The 15099-nt window shown below is 43.7% G+C and overlaps 1 protein-coding gene across 3 annotated transcripts in view; it reads right to left on the bottom strand.

Moving 5' to 3' along the window:
- The window catches only part of garem (GRB2 associated, regulator of MAPK1), a 134510-nt gene that overhangs the window by 65479 nt on the left and 53932 nt on the right, over positions 1 to 15099 (bottom strand). The gene's annotated exons all lie outside the window — the stretch shown is intronic.

Below are 15099 nucleotides of genomic sequence, written 5' to 3'. Positions count from 1 at the left end.
GCAATCTGGAAATCAGGTTTAGGAGTGTGGCTGTGCTGTTGAATATCTAGCTACACAGTAATGAAAATTAGAGGTGTCACAACAGTACTTGCTTGTAATTTCAGCTCAACATTTATGTCTTGACAGCCTCACAGGCTTTTCTAAACTCCAAAGACTGAGAAAACTGATGCAGGAATAAACTAAGTACAGATTAAGTAATTTAAGTTACAGTACATGAACATACTGAGCAAGTTATCAGTGGATTTATTTATTTCAATCAGCTCAACTTGTCTGCACGAAACAAAATAAAAATCCTACCCCTCATCACACCAACGGGCGATTTTGCTCGACAAAAAAAAAACTAGCAATTATTCTCTTCAATGCTATAAGCTTGTCCAATGCTTGGCCTTGCAATTTTCTGCTCGAAAGTCTGACTGCATGTGTCATATTTTTAAAATATCTTCCTCAGTTCACAGCCAAACAATGGGTATGGGGTAAGTGGTCAGGCAGGTTAGTAAACTGGTTTCCAAGTCTGTGGGAAAATTTCAAACTATAAGCATTCTAAGAACTTCCTGAAACTTGCACTGATGCGATGTTTTTTTAAAATGCTGAGTTTTTAAATCAATTCTTTTTTTAAAATTTCAATTTTGCCATTTTTCACAGTGCATGCGCCTGATGCTTTCTTTCTTGGTCTGTTTGCATCAGTACCACACAACACAGTGCATTCAGCCAAATCAACAAAATAAAATTTTGAAAGATTTTGATCATGTTCATTCCTCCTACAATTGTTTTTAAAAAAGCTGCAGCATTTCTTCAAACCTAAATGTCCTACATATATTTTTACTTTTTCTCCCTGGGGATTCTGGCCCATCTATGTTTTTAATCCAATCTAGTCTGATGGGCTTTGTGCCTCAGTTTCAAATCTGCAATTTTTACTCCGCAGCCACTTTGCCTCCAATCTTAAAAATCTAACTCTGCATTATTGTAAATGTAACTGTTTTTGTAGAAAACATTTATGTTTCGCAAATTTTTAGATTTGGTAAAATCTTCATCTTTACAAACCCGTACAAGTACAAATTGGCAACCCAGTATGTGCTTAAAAAACGAGGTTTATTTATTGCTAGAGAAAATACAGAACAAGTTTTACAGCACAGGAGGTGGCTATTTGGCACTTCAATTCAGCCACATGGCCAATGTTTGTACTGTCTTCAAACTTCTTAATCATGCCACCCACCTTTAAGTTTAAGCCATTGATATCCCAGCCTTCTAATTATTAAAACAGCTGTTGACCATAACCCTTTGGAAAACAACTTGCTGGCCATTTTTATCTGAAAATACTTCAACACTTCAGTCTTGCCTCTTCCACTTGTGGACTAGACTCCAGTGGTTGAGGCTGGAAAACTTCATTGAACCACCTCCTCCAATTAGATTCCTGATTTTCATCTGAATATGATTGGGCCACAGAGCTTTGCTCTGATCTGGTGGTTGAGATATTTCTCTAGTCTATTTACAGCCTGCTGCATTTGGTTTTTAGTATGAAGTTGTAGCTTCACTAGTTTGGTACCTCATTTTAACGGTATCCCTGGCACAACTTTCATGAAATTGCATCTTCTTCTTTCTAATTCTTATGCATTGCACTCAGTCGGTCTTCTACCCTTTTTGTACCCTCTCACTGGATAGAATTTCTGAGCTGGGGTCAGGACCCTAATGTAGAGTGCACTTCTGGGTCCACCCACCCCTAAACCAGCATGTCCGTGTCAGAGGCTCAATACAATTTTTAAGGAATGGCCAATCAGTGGCCAGGTGGACTTCTCAGGCTGGTAGGCCAATAGGAGGCTCTTAAGGACAGAGAGCAGCAGCCCCACCAGAGATGAGTGCTGCTGATGCAAGAAAGAAAGAGCGGACACCTCAAGATAGCTTGTAAAAATTTCTTGTAAAAACTGGCCACAGTTGCCAGGGCATCATTGTGGAGGGGGAAGCCCCACCATTCCATAAAGTGGCGTGGCCATTTATAAATCATAAAAAGGCCAACTGGAGCACTTGCCCCAACTGTGACGTGCGGAGGCTGCCTGCATCCCCCAGTCAGGTTCCTGCTACCGCAGGGAATCCACCTATCGACTCCAGTCAGTGCCAGGAGAGGGTCCATAATAGTCCCATCAATATGTCTAATTGGCAACTGCCACTTCAAACCAATGGTTCAAAATGGCCTGGATACGGAAACATCCAGAAAAAGCAGCATGCCACCTGGTGTCGGGAAATTGCATGTTTGCCTCCTTCTGGCTCCTTCAGAGCGTGAAAATTCAGTCCTATATGTCAGACAGCATTTTAACACCATTTTTTGTACATCTCCTCCCCTCTCTACCATATGTACAGTGTCGACATGTTTCCAACACATGTTCCCTTAACTACATATGCAATACCCTCTATCTTTAAGGTCTAAGATGCACAAAATAAAATCGCAGGCAACATGAACCAGAGTAAAGCAGGAAGACCTGCGATAACATGAGAAATTGAGACGGATAATGGAGCTAAGGGCAAAGTCAGGAGGAACCAGGCAAATGGCAGCAAGGTGTTGTGATTAGCAGGGGTTAGCAAACAGGACAAAGAGAGAACCCAAGTGATCATGAAGTATGGGATCAATGGGAATTGGGAATATGGTGAGACTTCAGTCTTGGTATGGTAGGATTTGTGATCAGCTGGTTTTGGCAACATTCATGGGGAAGGGTAAAAGAGGGTTGGAAACAAAAAGAATATAATTTCTAGAAACATTCAGGGAAGTGCAAATGTATTGAAGAGAGAAAATGTGGAGAATGTGAGCACTCAGGAAGTTGTAAGCAGTAAAGGAAGAGCTTTGGAGTATCACAGGGTCAGGACCAGAGTGGGAAGACTCTAGGATAAGTGGAGTGTGGCTGCAATTGGGAGATAGTGAAGCAGCATATGCAATGGCCAAGAGGATTAGAAAAATAAGATGGCTGATGAGTGGCAGGTAACATTTGTTCCACATCTTCTCTTCTCACCTAAGCTCACCTATCTCTTCTTGACCTTTAGTGAAACAAGAGTTTTCCCACATGGGGTTCACCACTGATCAGGAGTTGAACTGGATTTGCTACATCAACCCAGCTCCACAGGCAACTGACTGGCAGTTACAAAAGGAGGACAGAGGCTTTTACAAACAATTGACTTTCTGAGCTTTTAAAGCCTCCCCACCATTGACAAGATTCAAGTCAAGTACATGGAACACCTACCTGGATAGGTACAGCCACTACATCACTCCAGCAACTAAACACAATCCAGGACAGAACAATTCATTTGAATGGTTCCTTATGTCACAAACTCAATATCCACCCCCACTGTCACTGGTACATGGTAGCTGCAGCATGTATGAAATCCAGGGTGCGCTGTAGCAATTCACTAAAGTTATTTCAACAGCATCCGCCTCTAAAAATCTTTACTACCAAGAAGTAAAAAAGCAGCAATATTTTGGGAATACCACCATCTTTAAATCACACACCACCCTGACTTAGGCTTATTACCTTTTTTCATTATCAGGTCAGAATTCTGGCATATGCTACCTAACAACATTGTGGGAATCCCTAAAACAACAAAGACTACAATGGTCCTAGGAGAGAGTCCACCATCACTACCTCCTTAGGGCAACGAATGTGGCATTGTTTATGCATCGGCGGAGAAGAAAAGAGTTGACGTTTCGAGTCCTCATGACCCTTCAACAGAACTAGGCGAATCCCAGGAAGGGGTGAAATATAAGCTGGTTTAAGGTGGTGGGGGGGGGTGGGGTTGGGTGAGGGGAGAGAAGTGGATGGGGTGGTGTGGTTGTAGGCAAAAGCAGTGATAGAAGATCATCAAAAGATGTCACAGACAGCAGAACAAAAGAACACATAGGTGTCGAAGTTGGTGATATTATCTAAACGAATGTGCTAATTAAGAATGGATGGTAGGGCACTCAAGGTATAGCTCTAGTGGGGGTGGGGGGAGCATAAAAGATTTAAAAATATTTTAAAATAATGGAAATAGGTGGGAAAAAGAAAAATCTATATAATTTATTGGAAAAAAACAAAAGGAAGGGGGAAGAAACAGAAAGGGGGTGGGGATGGAGGGGGGAGGTCAAGACCTAAAGTTGTTGTGTTCAATATTCAGTCCGGAAGGCTGTAAAGTGCCTAGTCGGAAGATGAGGTGTTGTTCCTCCAGTTTGTATTGGGCTTCACTGGAACAATGCAGCAAGCCAAGGACAGACATGTGGGCAAGAGAGCAGGGTGGAGTGTTGAAATGGCAAGCGACAGGGAGGTTTGGGTCATTCTTGTGGACAGACCGCAGATGTTCTGCAAAGCAGTCGCCCAGTTTACGTTTGGTCTCTCCAATGTAGAGGAGACCTCATTGGGAGCAACGAATGCAGTAGACTAAGTTGGGGGAAATGCAAGTGAAATGTTGCTTCACTTGAAAGGAGTGTTTGGGCCCTTGGACAGTGAGGAGAGTGGAAGTGAAGGGGCAGGTGTTACATCTTTTGCGTGGGCATGGTGTGGTGCCATAGGTGGGGGTTGGGGAGTAGGGGGTGATGGAGGAGTGGACCAGGGTGTCCTGGAGGGAACGATCCCTACGGAATGCCGACAGTGGGGGTGAAGGGAAGATGTGGTTGGTGTGGCTATTTTATTTGGTGTGGCTATGGGTACCTGCATGGGCTCCAGCTATGCCTGTCTCTTTATGGGGTATGTGGAACATTCCTTGTTCCAGTCCTACTCCGGCCCCCTTCCACAACTCTTTCTCCAGTACATCGATGATTACTTCGGTGCTGCTTCGTGCTCTCGTCAGGACTTGGAAAAATTTATTAATTTTGCTTCCAATCTCCACCCCTCCATCATTTTCACGTGGTCCATCTCTGACACTTCCCTTCCCTTCCTTGACCTCGCTGTCTCAATCTCTGGTGATAGACTGTCCACCAATATCCATTACAAGCCTACCGACTCCCACAGCTACCTTGACTACAGCTCCTCACACCCCGCTTCCTGTAAGGACTCCATCCCATTCTCTCAGTTCCTTTGCCTCCGTCGCATCTGTTCTGATGATGCTACCTTCAAAAACAGTTCCTCTGACATGTCCTCCTTCTTCCTTAACCGAGGTTTTCCACCCACAGTCGTTGACAGGGCCCTCAACCGTGTCCGGCCCATCTCCCGCGCATCCACCCTCACGCCTTCTCCTCCCTCCCAGAAACATGATAGGGTCCCCCTTGTCCTCACTTATCACCCCACCAGCCTCTGCATTCAAAGGATCATCCTCCGCCATTTCCGCCAACTCCAGCATGATGCCACTACCAAACAAATCTTCCCTTCACCCCCACTGTCGGCATTCCATAGGGATCGTTCCCTCCGGGACACCCTGGTCCACTCCTCCATCACCCCCTACTCCCCAACCCCCACCTATGGCACCACACCATGCCCACGCAAAAGATGTAACACCTGCCCCTTCACTTCCACTCTCCTCACCGTCCAAGGGCCCAAACACTCCTTTCAAGTGAAGCAGCATTTCACTTGCATTTCCCCCAGCTTAGTCTACTGCATTCGTTGCTCCCAATGCGGTCTCCTCTACATTGGAGAGACCAAACGTAAACTGGGCAACCGCTTTGCAGAACACCTGCGGTCTGTCCGCAAGAATGACCCAAACCTCCCTGTCGCTTGCCATTTTAACCCTGATCTCTTGCCCACATGTCTGTCCTTGGCTTGCTGCATTGTTCCAGTGAAGCCCAACGCGAACTGGAGGAACAACATCTCATCTTCCGACTAGGCACTTTACAGCCTTCCGAACTGAATATTGAATTCAACAACTTTAGGTCTTGACCTCCCCCCTCCATCCCCACCCCCTTTCTGTTTCTTCCCCCTTCCTTTTGTTTTTTTCCAATAAATTATATAGATTTTTCTTTTTCCCACCTACTTCCATTATTTTAAAATATTTTTAAATCTTTTATGCTCCCCCCACCCCCACTAGAGCTATACCTTGAGTGCCCTACCATCCATTCTTAATTAGCACATTCGTTTAGATAATATCACCAACTTCGACACCTATGTGTTCTTTTGTTCTGCTGTCTGTGACATCTTTTGATGATCTGCTTCTATCACTGCTTTTGCCTACAACCACAACACCCCCCTCCACTTCTCTCCCCCCACCACCTTAAACCAGCTTATATTTCACCCCTTCCTGGGACTCGCCTAGTTCTGTTGAAGGGTCATGAGGACTCGAAACGTCAACTCTTTTCTTCTCCGCCGATGCTGCCAGACCTGCTGAGTTTTTCCTGGTAACTCTGTTTTTGTTTTGGATTTCCAGCATCCTCAGTTTTTTGTTTTTTGGCAGTTTATACTGCCAGGTCCAAGAATCAAAAGTGCACTAGGGTGAGGCATGAATTACTGTGGGTATTTAAATTAAAGTGGAGCTGGATGATGATAACGTTGATAAGGCTGGGGGGCATGGGTGAGGAGGCGAATAGTTGTACCAGGCTAGTGGGTGAACAGGAAGGACAACAGCAGATAGGCAAGCTAGACTGGAAGCATTCAAATTAAGTTAGCTGCAGTCTGGCCTGGGAGTGCATTCCATTGCAATGACAGCACACAGAACTTGAGGCTTGCTCATCCAATAGCTTGCATTTATACAGTACCTTAATGTAGGGAAATCAATTAAGATAGCCATAGGCTCTTAAAAAGTGACTAGTTTGAAAAAGCATGTACAAGTTGTACACATTTTCCAAAAATCTAGTCCAAATAAACTACACCAGCAACATTCACCAAGTAAATATAATAGAGCCAGTGCAGCACTCCCCAACCAAGGAAACCCACCTGATTTAACTAAGCATTTGTGGTGGGGGAGGGTTGCTTATGGAAGTAAAGCCAACATCCCACCACCTAGAGTTCTCTTTTGTATTGTATTGTTTTATGCAAAAATGTTCATGTTCTCAGGTCATGATCTGATAGACAGTACTTGCTATCCTTCAGATTTATGACCCCCAGATTGTTATAGCACAGAAGCAGCCAGCTGAGCCATCAGGCTTGCTTCCAAATTAAATAAGTATAATATATAAAATAAATAATGAATTATTTGCTTTGTTAGGATTGATCCTTTGAACCACAAGGAATTAAAAGTGGCATCACTGCTGTAGAGAGCATTAAGCTTTAGCTTCCAATCAAAAGAAATCAGGAAGTAAACACATAAAACACAGTACTCAGTGTATACTGGTATAAAGCCACTCTGTTCAAATCCAGGGGCAGCAGAAGAAACAGAGCTCACTGTGCCTCTGCTTTTGTATTATCTAGAAACAGTGGATTGGTAGGAAACTACAGGGCTTCCTGTGCATCAGCCTTTATTTAAAAAAAAATTCTCCTCCATTTATTCACCAATTTTATGAGAATATGTAAAGAAAACATGGAATCCTCACTAACAAGCAACATCCCACCACCTAGAGCTCTCTTTTGTATTGTATTGTTTTGTGCAAAAATGTTCATGTTTTCAGGTCATGACTTGATAGGCTTGCTACACTTCAGATTTATGACCCTTAGATTGTTATAGCACAGAAGCAGGCCAGCTGAGCCATCAGGTTTGTTTCCAAATTATCAATCTAGGCTAATCCCATTATCCTGATCATTCCCCAAATCCTTTGATACAGGGCATTGCTGTTTTAATCAGCTATTTAATTCCCTGTTAAAATAATTTATAGACTTTGCTTCAACAATGGTTTATATCAATCTCACAGTCTAACCACTCTCAATTTTTAGGACAAATGATGGAGGTGGGGGAGCACTTTCATCATCATGAGGTTTAACTTTTCCCAGCAGTAAATTGGACAACCCGCACTTCCATTTGTTAAGGTCATCAGGTATGCTCAGAAGACAGGAGACAACTATTTTGTGTGAAGTCTTGGGAATTTGGGCATCACTGTGTACCCCAAATCCCTCTTTGACCAGGCAGAGATAAAGCTCTTGTACTTGTGTTAGGGCATTCTGGGCAAAGACAGTATCCTCTATTTTGAAGAAGTTAAGTTTACAGCATGAGCTCTTCAATGGTGTGTAAATTGTAGGAACAGAGGAATATGCCATCTGCATAAAGTTTCTTTATAAATTCCACTGTCATATAATCCTTAATTGCAGGGATAATTCAGTAGTCTACAATGTCATGACAGCAGATCACAGCCCTGAATTACCTACAGGCATTTGGGCTTTTTAAAGTAAGACTTCTGTTTTTTAAAAAGACCAACAAGCAAAAGCTAGCTGAGACTGTAAAGTAACCACTTCCTGGAAAATTCCGATATGAATTATGCTTGACCGACTAGTCCAGAAAGTATCAAATGTCACACTGAAAAGACGTCAAGGTCTACTTCAGACAGAAGCACTTGAAAGGAAGAAATGCAATGCAAAAGACTGAACTTTAATCTCCAGTGGTTGAAGAGGCAATGGAGATCGATTACCATCTCAGCAGAAACCACCTAAACAGACGACAATGAGAAAGGGGACGGGAAATACAGGACTGAAGATGTTGTATCTGAATGCACGCAGTACACAAAATAAGGTAAATGAGCTTGTGGCGCAGATTAAAATTGGCAGGTATGATGTGGTGGGCATCACGCAGACATGGCTGCAAGGGGATCAGGACTGGGAGCTAAAAATCCAAGGATATACATCCTATCGAAAAGATAGGCAGGTTGGCAGAGGGGGTGGGGTTGCTTTGTTAGTAAGAAATGAAATTAAATTGATAGCAAGAAATGACGTAGGGTCAGATGATGTACAATCTGTGTGGATTGAGTTGAGGAACCACAAAGGTTAAAAAAACCATAATGGGAGTTATGTACAGGCCTCCGAACAGTAGTCAGGATGTGGGGCATAAGATACACCAGGAGATAGAAAAGGCGTGTAAGAAAGGCAAGGTTACAGTGATCATGGGGGATTTCAATATGCAGGTAGACTGGGAAAATCAGGTTGGTAGTGGATCCCAAGAAAAGGAATTTGTGGAATGTCTACGAGATGGCTTTTTGGAGCAGCTTGTGGTGGAGCCCACTAGGGAACACGCAATTCTAGATTTAGTGTTGTGTAATGAGGCAGATTTGATAAGGGAGCTTAAGGTGAAGGAACCCTTAGCAAGAAGTGACCATAATATAGAATTTACCCTGCAATTTGAGGGGAAAAAGCTGGAATCAGATGTAACGGTATTACAGTTGAATAAAGGCAACTACAGAGGCATGAGGGAGGAGCTGGCCAGAATTGACTGGGAGATGAGCCTAGCAGGAAAGACAGTGGAACAACAATGGCAGGAGTTTCTGGGAGTAATTTGGGAGGCAGAGCAAAAATTCATCCCTAGGAAGAAGCAGCATACTAAAGGGAGGACGAGGCAACCATGGCTGACAAGGGAAGTCAGGGACAGCATAAAAGCTAAAGAGAAAGCATATTATGCAGTGAAGAGCAGTGGGATTGGGAAGCCTACAAAGACCAAGAGAGGACAACTAAAAAAGAAATAAGGAGGAGAAGATTAAATATGAGGGTAAACTAGCCGGTAATATAAAAGAAGATTGCAAGAGTTTTTTTTTAGATATACAAAGGGTAAGAGAGAGGCAAAAGTCGACATTGGGCCGCTGGAAAATGACACTGGAGAAGTAGTAGTGGGGAATAAAGAAATGGCAGAGGAACTGAATAGGTGCTTTGCATCAATCTTCACAGTGGAAGACCTGAGTAACATCCCCAAAGTTCAAGAGAGTTGGGGGGGGGGGGGGGGTGTGCAGAGGTGAGTATGGTGGCCATTACCAAGGAGAAGGTGCTAGGAAAACTGAAAGGTCTGAAGGTGGATAAATCACCTGGACCAGATGGATTACACCCCAGAGTTCTGAAGGAGATAGCTGAAGAGATAGTGGAGGCGTTAGTGGTGATCTTTAAGGAATCACTGGAGTCAGGGATGGTCCCAGAGGACAGGAAAATCGCTAATGTAACCCCCCTGTTTAAGGGAGTGAGGCAAAAGAAGGGAAATTACAGGCCGATTAGCCTGACCTCGGTCATTGGTAAGATTTTAAGAGTCCATTATTAAGGATGAGATTTCAGAATATTTGGAAGTGCATGGTAAAATCGGGCAAAGTCAGCATGGTTTCATCAAGGGGAGGTCATGCCTGACAAATCTGTTAGAATTCTTTGAGGAGGTAACAAGTAGGTTAGACAAAGGAGAGCCAATGGATGTTATCTACTTGGACTTCCAGAAGGCCTTTGACAAAGTGCTGCAAAGGAGGCTGCTCAGTAAGATAAGAGCCCATGGTGTTAGAGGCAAGATACTAGCATGGATAGAAGATTGGCTGTCTGGCAGGAGGCAGAGAGTGGGTATAAGGGGGTCCTTCTCAGGATGGCGGCCGGTGACTAGTGGAGTTCCGCAGGGGTCGGTGTTGGGACCACAACGTTTCACTTTATACATTAATGATGTAGATGAAGGAACTAAGGGCATCCTGGCTAAGTTTGCAAATGATACAAAGATAGGTGGAGGCACAGGTATTATTGAGGCGATGGGGAGGCTGCAGAAGGATTTGGACAGGTTAGGAGAATGGGTAAAGACGTGGCAGATGGAATACAACGTGGGGAAGTGTGAGGTCATGCACTTTGGTAGGAAGAATAGAGGCATAGACTATTTTCTAAATGGGGAGAGAATTCAGAAGTCTGGAGAGCAAAGGGACTTGGGAGTCCTGGTCCAGGATTCTCTTAAGGTTAACCTGCAGGTTGAGTCGGTAGTTAGGAAGGCAAATGCAATGTTGGCATTTATTTCGAGAGGACTAGAATATAAAAAGCAGGGATGTGCTGCTGAGGCTTTATAAGGCTCTGGTCAGACCACATTTAGACTATTATGAGCAATTTTGGGCCCCGTATCTCAGGAAAGATGTTCTGGCCCTGGAGAGGGTTCAGAGGAGGTTCAGGAGAACGATCCCAGGAATGAAAGGCTTAACATATGAGGAATGTTTGAGGACTCTGGGTAAAAACTCAATGGAGTTTAGAAGGATGAGGGGGGATCTGATTGAAACTTACAGAATACTGAAAGGCCTGGTAGAGTGGACGTGGGGAAGATGTTTACATTATTAGGAGAGACTAGGACCTGAGGGCACAGCCTCAGAGTGAAGGGAAGACCTTTTAGAACAGAGATGAGGAGAAACTTCTTTAGCCAGAGTGTGGAAATCTATGGAATTCATTGCCACAGAGGGCTGTGGAGGCCAGGTCATTGAGTGTACTTAAGACCAAGATAGATAGGTTCTTGATTGGTAAGGGGATCAAAGATTACGGGGAGAAGGCGGGAGAAAGGGGTTGAGAACCTTATCCGCCATGATTGAATGGCGGAGCAGACTCGATGGGCTGAATGGCTTAATTTCTGCTCCTAAGTCTTATGGTCTTATTGAATTATGTCTCAGAATGTAGACATGATCAGAGTTGAAAGAAAGCAGATTGTGGGCGAAAGGCATTCATTTCTCAGAATATGCAAGAAAAGGGGTTAAGAAGCCAGCTGCCAACCTGACCTGGGTGTTTTAGTTCTGATATGCCAGTGTGTGCTGTGAAGGTCACAGCAGAAGCTCAACTAGACATCCCTGCAGCTTGCAGGTAGAAGTTTCTATTTCCTCTCTCTCTCTGGCTGGTGGCAAGTCAGCAAAGCCACAGTCAAAAAGGAAACAGGCCAACTCCTTTGGCTAACCAACTGAACCAAGTGTCTCCTGCTCAACTGCCAAAATCAGCTCTACCGGAATCACTCAACTTAACAGGCATGATGTTTCGCCATCTACTCCTCATAGACAAGCCAAAGACTGATCTGTATATCTTTCTTAACTTTTATTTTTGGACTCAACTTCTGTGTGTATGTGTGTTGCATTTTTGTCATTTTTTCTCGGGTTTTTAGTAACTAATAAACTTACTCTTTCTTTGACTCAAGAAAGCCTGGTTAAATTGGCTCCTTCTAAAACATAAATACATTTGGACTGGGAAAAGGTATCTTTGACAAAAAGGATCACTTTTAAATTAAACTGTCATGACCAACCAAGGGGGTTTAATAAATAAAGGGAGCCAGCTCATTTCTCCACACCCGGGAGCAGAACAAAGTTGGTGGACTCGCCAGAGACCAGTCATAACAACAGTCAAGTTATAAAGAGGATAAAGCCAACGCTACTTGGTTTTCCATTGGAGATGGCCTATGGACAAGACCAACCATTAGTCAAAATTGTGAATGAGAGATTTTTAGCTATTGTTCAAATATAACTTTAAAAAATTGTGAAAGGTCTTCCGATCAAGTTCAGGAAGTAGGCAACTCCACTACCTGGCTAATAGTTTCAAATGGCTACATTTGTGCTGCTGCAATGGTGCACATCTCTACAATTGCTTATTTTGGTTGAGCTGGAGTCCATCAAGACAGAGTCCATCCCACAGGCCATAGTTTAGGCCAATAACATAGCATTATAATTGAGGGTTGATATAGCGTCTGATATTTTATGTGCTACAGTGATTGTGCCTGTTTCAAGGTTTCTGGGAGTGTGTCCCATCAGATCTTGAAAGTTCATCAAGCATGCAACAAGCTTTTTGAATCTAATTGTCTGACACTAGCAACCAGCATTTGCAAGTTTTCCTCTGGAGCTTTTTTGATGTGGTCTGCATTTCAGATGTAGACAGCAGGAGTGCCTGGCAAGTTCTTCGTAGATTTCAATGGGGCCAACAAAGGTTGGTTCTACTCTAGCAATACACACAGTAAGTGCGAAGAATTTCCCTGGTTTGCCTATGTCTCATAGTACTTTCTTTAACAGAGTATCCATTTAACATTCAAAGAGGAAGTTTGAGGTGTCTCCTACCCTGGATCTGGATCTTTTAAAAAAAATAGTTCCTGGGGTGCAACTTCCCATGGAGAAATTCTACTTACTCCTACTCGCCCAGCTAATCATAGATCTGGATTTGATGTGTCAATTTTTTTGGCATAAAATGCTATTATTTGGCCAGGGGCCTAAGTTTGTGTTTTTACCCAACATTGCTGAGGAGACATTGGAGCCTTTGCTCCCACGGGTCAAAAGTCCAAGATCACCGAGAAGGGAGGGTTGAGACTCAAAGGTCATGGCTGAAGTGTAAGGGACATGTTGAGGCTTCAAAATCTGATCCATTCTGTGCTTGCAGAAGAGAGCCAAGTGTGTAATTACAGATAATGAACACACTTGCAGCACAAGGTGAGGCTGTTTCATGTAAAAGCAGTCCAATCTACAGTTCTGATGGAAGGTCGCGACCTGAACTGTTAACACTTAGGAGATGTGTTGCATCAGACCTTCTGAGCTTTTCCAGCATTTTATGTTTTTATTCCAATCTACAGTATGATTCATGAAGACCAAAGTAATAGATAAGCATTCCCTATTAGGAGAAAGCATACCACACATTTTCAAAGCCTAGGTCTCAGTTCAATCAGACTGTGATTGCCTGCTCACTGTGTCCCAAGTCCGTGCGGAGCCAGATGATGCGTGGGGACAACTCAGATCATCTCTCAATCATCATTATTCCTTCCATATGGGATACCAGCATTTGTAATACTGGCATGAGAAATGTAGGTAGCAACACCACAAATGAAGTAAGCTATGGTTTTCAGTATAAATTGGTAGGAAGAAGGGTCTGCTGGGAGCAGCTCTTACAATAACTCAGCACCCAATTCAATACTTAGTACTATGTTGGGGACTTGTACTGGTGTTTTCGCTGGAGTTTCAATTGTTCTCTGCTGCAATCATGGGCAAGTACTCCCGCAAATCCATTTCTGATCCACAACAAAACCTCCAATGTCTTCCAATTTTGTTCATGACATTATGCCCACATTCACTCCCTCAAATTAAATGCGGAGGTGGTGGCATATTGGTATTGTCACTGGATTAGTAATGCAGAGACCCAGGGTAATTTCTGGGTACCTGGGTTTGTATCCCACCACAGAATGGTGAAACTCGAATTCAAATCTGAAATTAAAATTTGGATCATGACTGTGAAACCACTGTTGATTGGTGAGAAAACCCATCTGAAGGGGAGGAAATCTGCCAAGCTTACTACATGTGACTCTGGACACATAGCAATGTGTTTGACTCTTAAATGCCCTCTGATATGGCCTAGCAAACCACTCAGTTGTATCAAACCACTAAAAAGTTCAAAAGGAATGGAATAGGATGGATGCCCCAGCATCGGCCTAGGCATTGGAAATAACAATGGCAAAGCCAGCCGTGTTAACCCTGCAAAGTCCTCCTTACGAACATCTGGGGGCTAGTGCCAAAATTGGGAGACTTGTCTCACAGAATAATCAAGCAACAGTTGACATAGTGATACCACAGAATCATACCTTACAAACAATGTCACAGACACCACCATCACCATTCCTGGGTATGTCCTATCCCACTGGCAGGACAAACCCAGCAGAGGTGGTGGCACAGCGACATAAAGTCGGTGGGGAGTTGACCTGGGAGTACCACCACCACCCCCCCATCAGCTGACAAATCAGTACTCCTCCATATTGAACACCACTTGGAGGTGCCAAGGGTGCAGTATGTACTCTGGATGGGAGACTTCAATGTCCTTCACCAAGTGTGGCCCAGGCGCACCACTTCAGACCGAGTTGGCCAAGTCCTAAAAGACATAGCTGCTATACTGGGTCTGTGACAGGTGGTAGCAGAACCTACAAAAGGGAAAAACATGCTTGACCTCATCCTCACCAGTCTGCCGCAAATGCATCTGTCCATGACAGTATTGGTAGGAGTGACCACCGCACAGTCCTTGTGGAGACAAAGTCCTGACTTCACAGTGAGGATACCCCTCATTGTGTTGCATGGCATTACCACCATGCTAAATTAGTCAAAATCCTGGAACTCCCTCCCCAAGAGCATTGTGGGTCTACCTACACCACGTGGACTGCAGAGGTTCAAGGCAGCAGCTCATTACCACTTTCTCAAGGGCAGTTAGGGATGCGCAATAAATGCTGGTCTAGTAAGCAACATCCACATCCCATAATTGAATAAAAAATATTTCAAACAAATCTGGCAACTCAAGACTGGGCATCCATGAGGTGTTGTGGGCCATCAGTAGCAGGATTGTACTTAACCACAATCTATATGTACCCTTATGG

This window comes from Carcharodon carcharias, chromosome 6, assembly GCF_017639515.1.
Source record: "Carcharodon carcharias isolate sCarCar2 chromosome 6, sCarCar2.pri, whole genome shotgun sequence".
Taxonomy (NCBI): domain Eukaryota; kingdom Metazoa; phylum Chordata; class Chondrichthyes; order Lamniformes; family Lamnidae; genus Carcharodon; species Carcharodon carcharias.
This window is presented reverse-complemented; position numbering and strand designations above follow the sequence as displayed.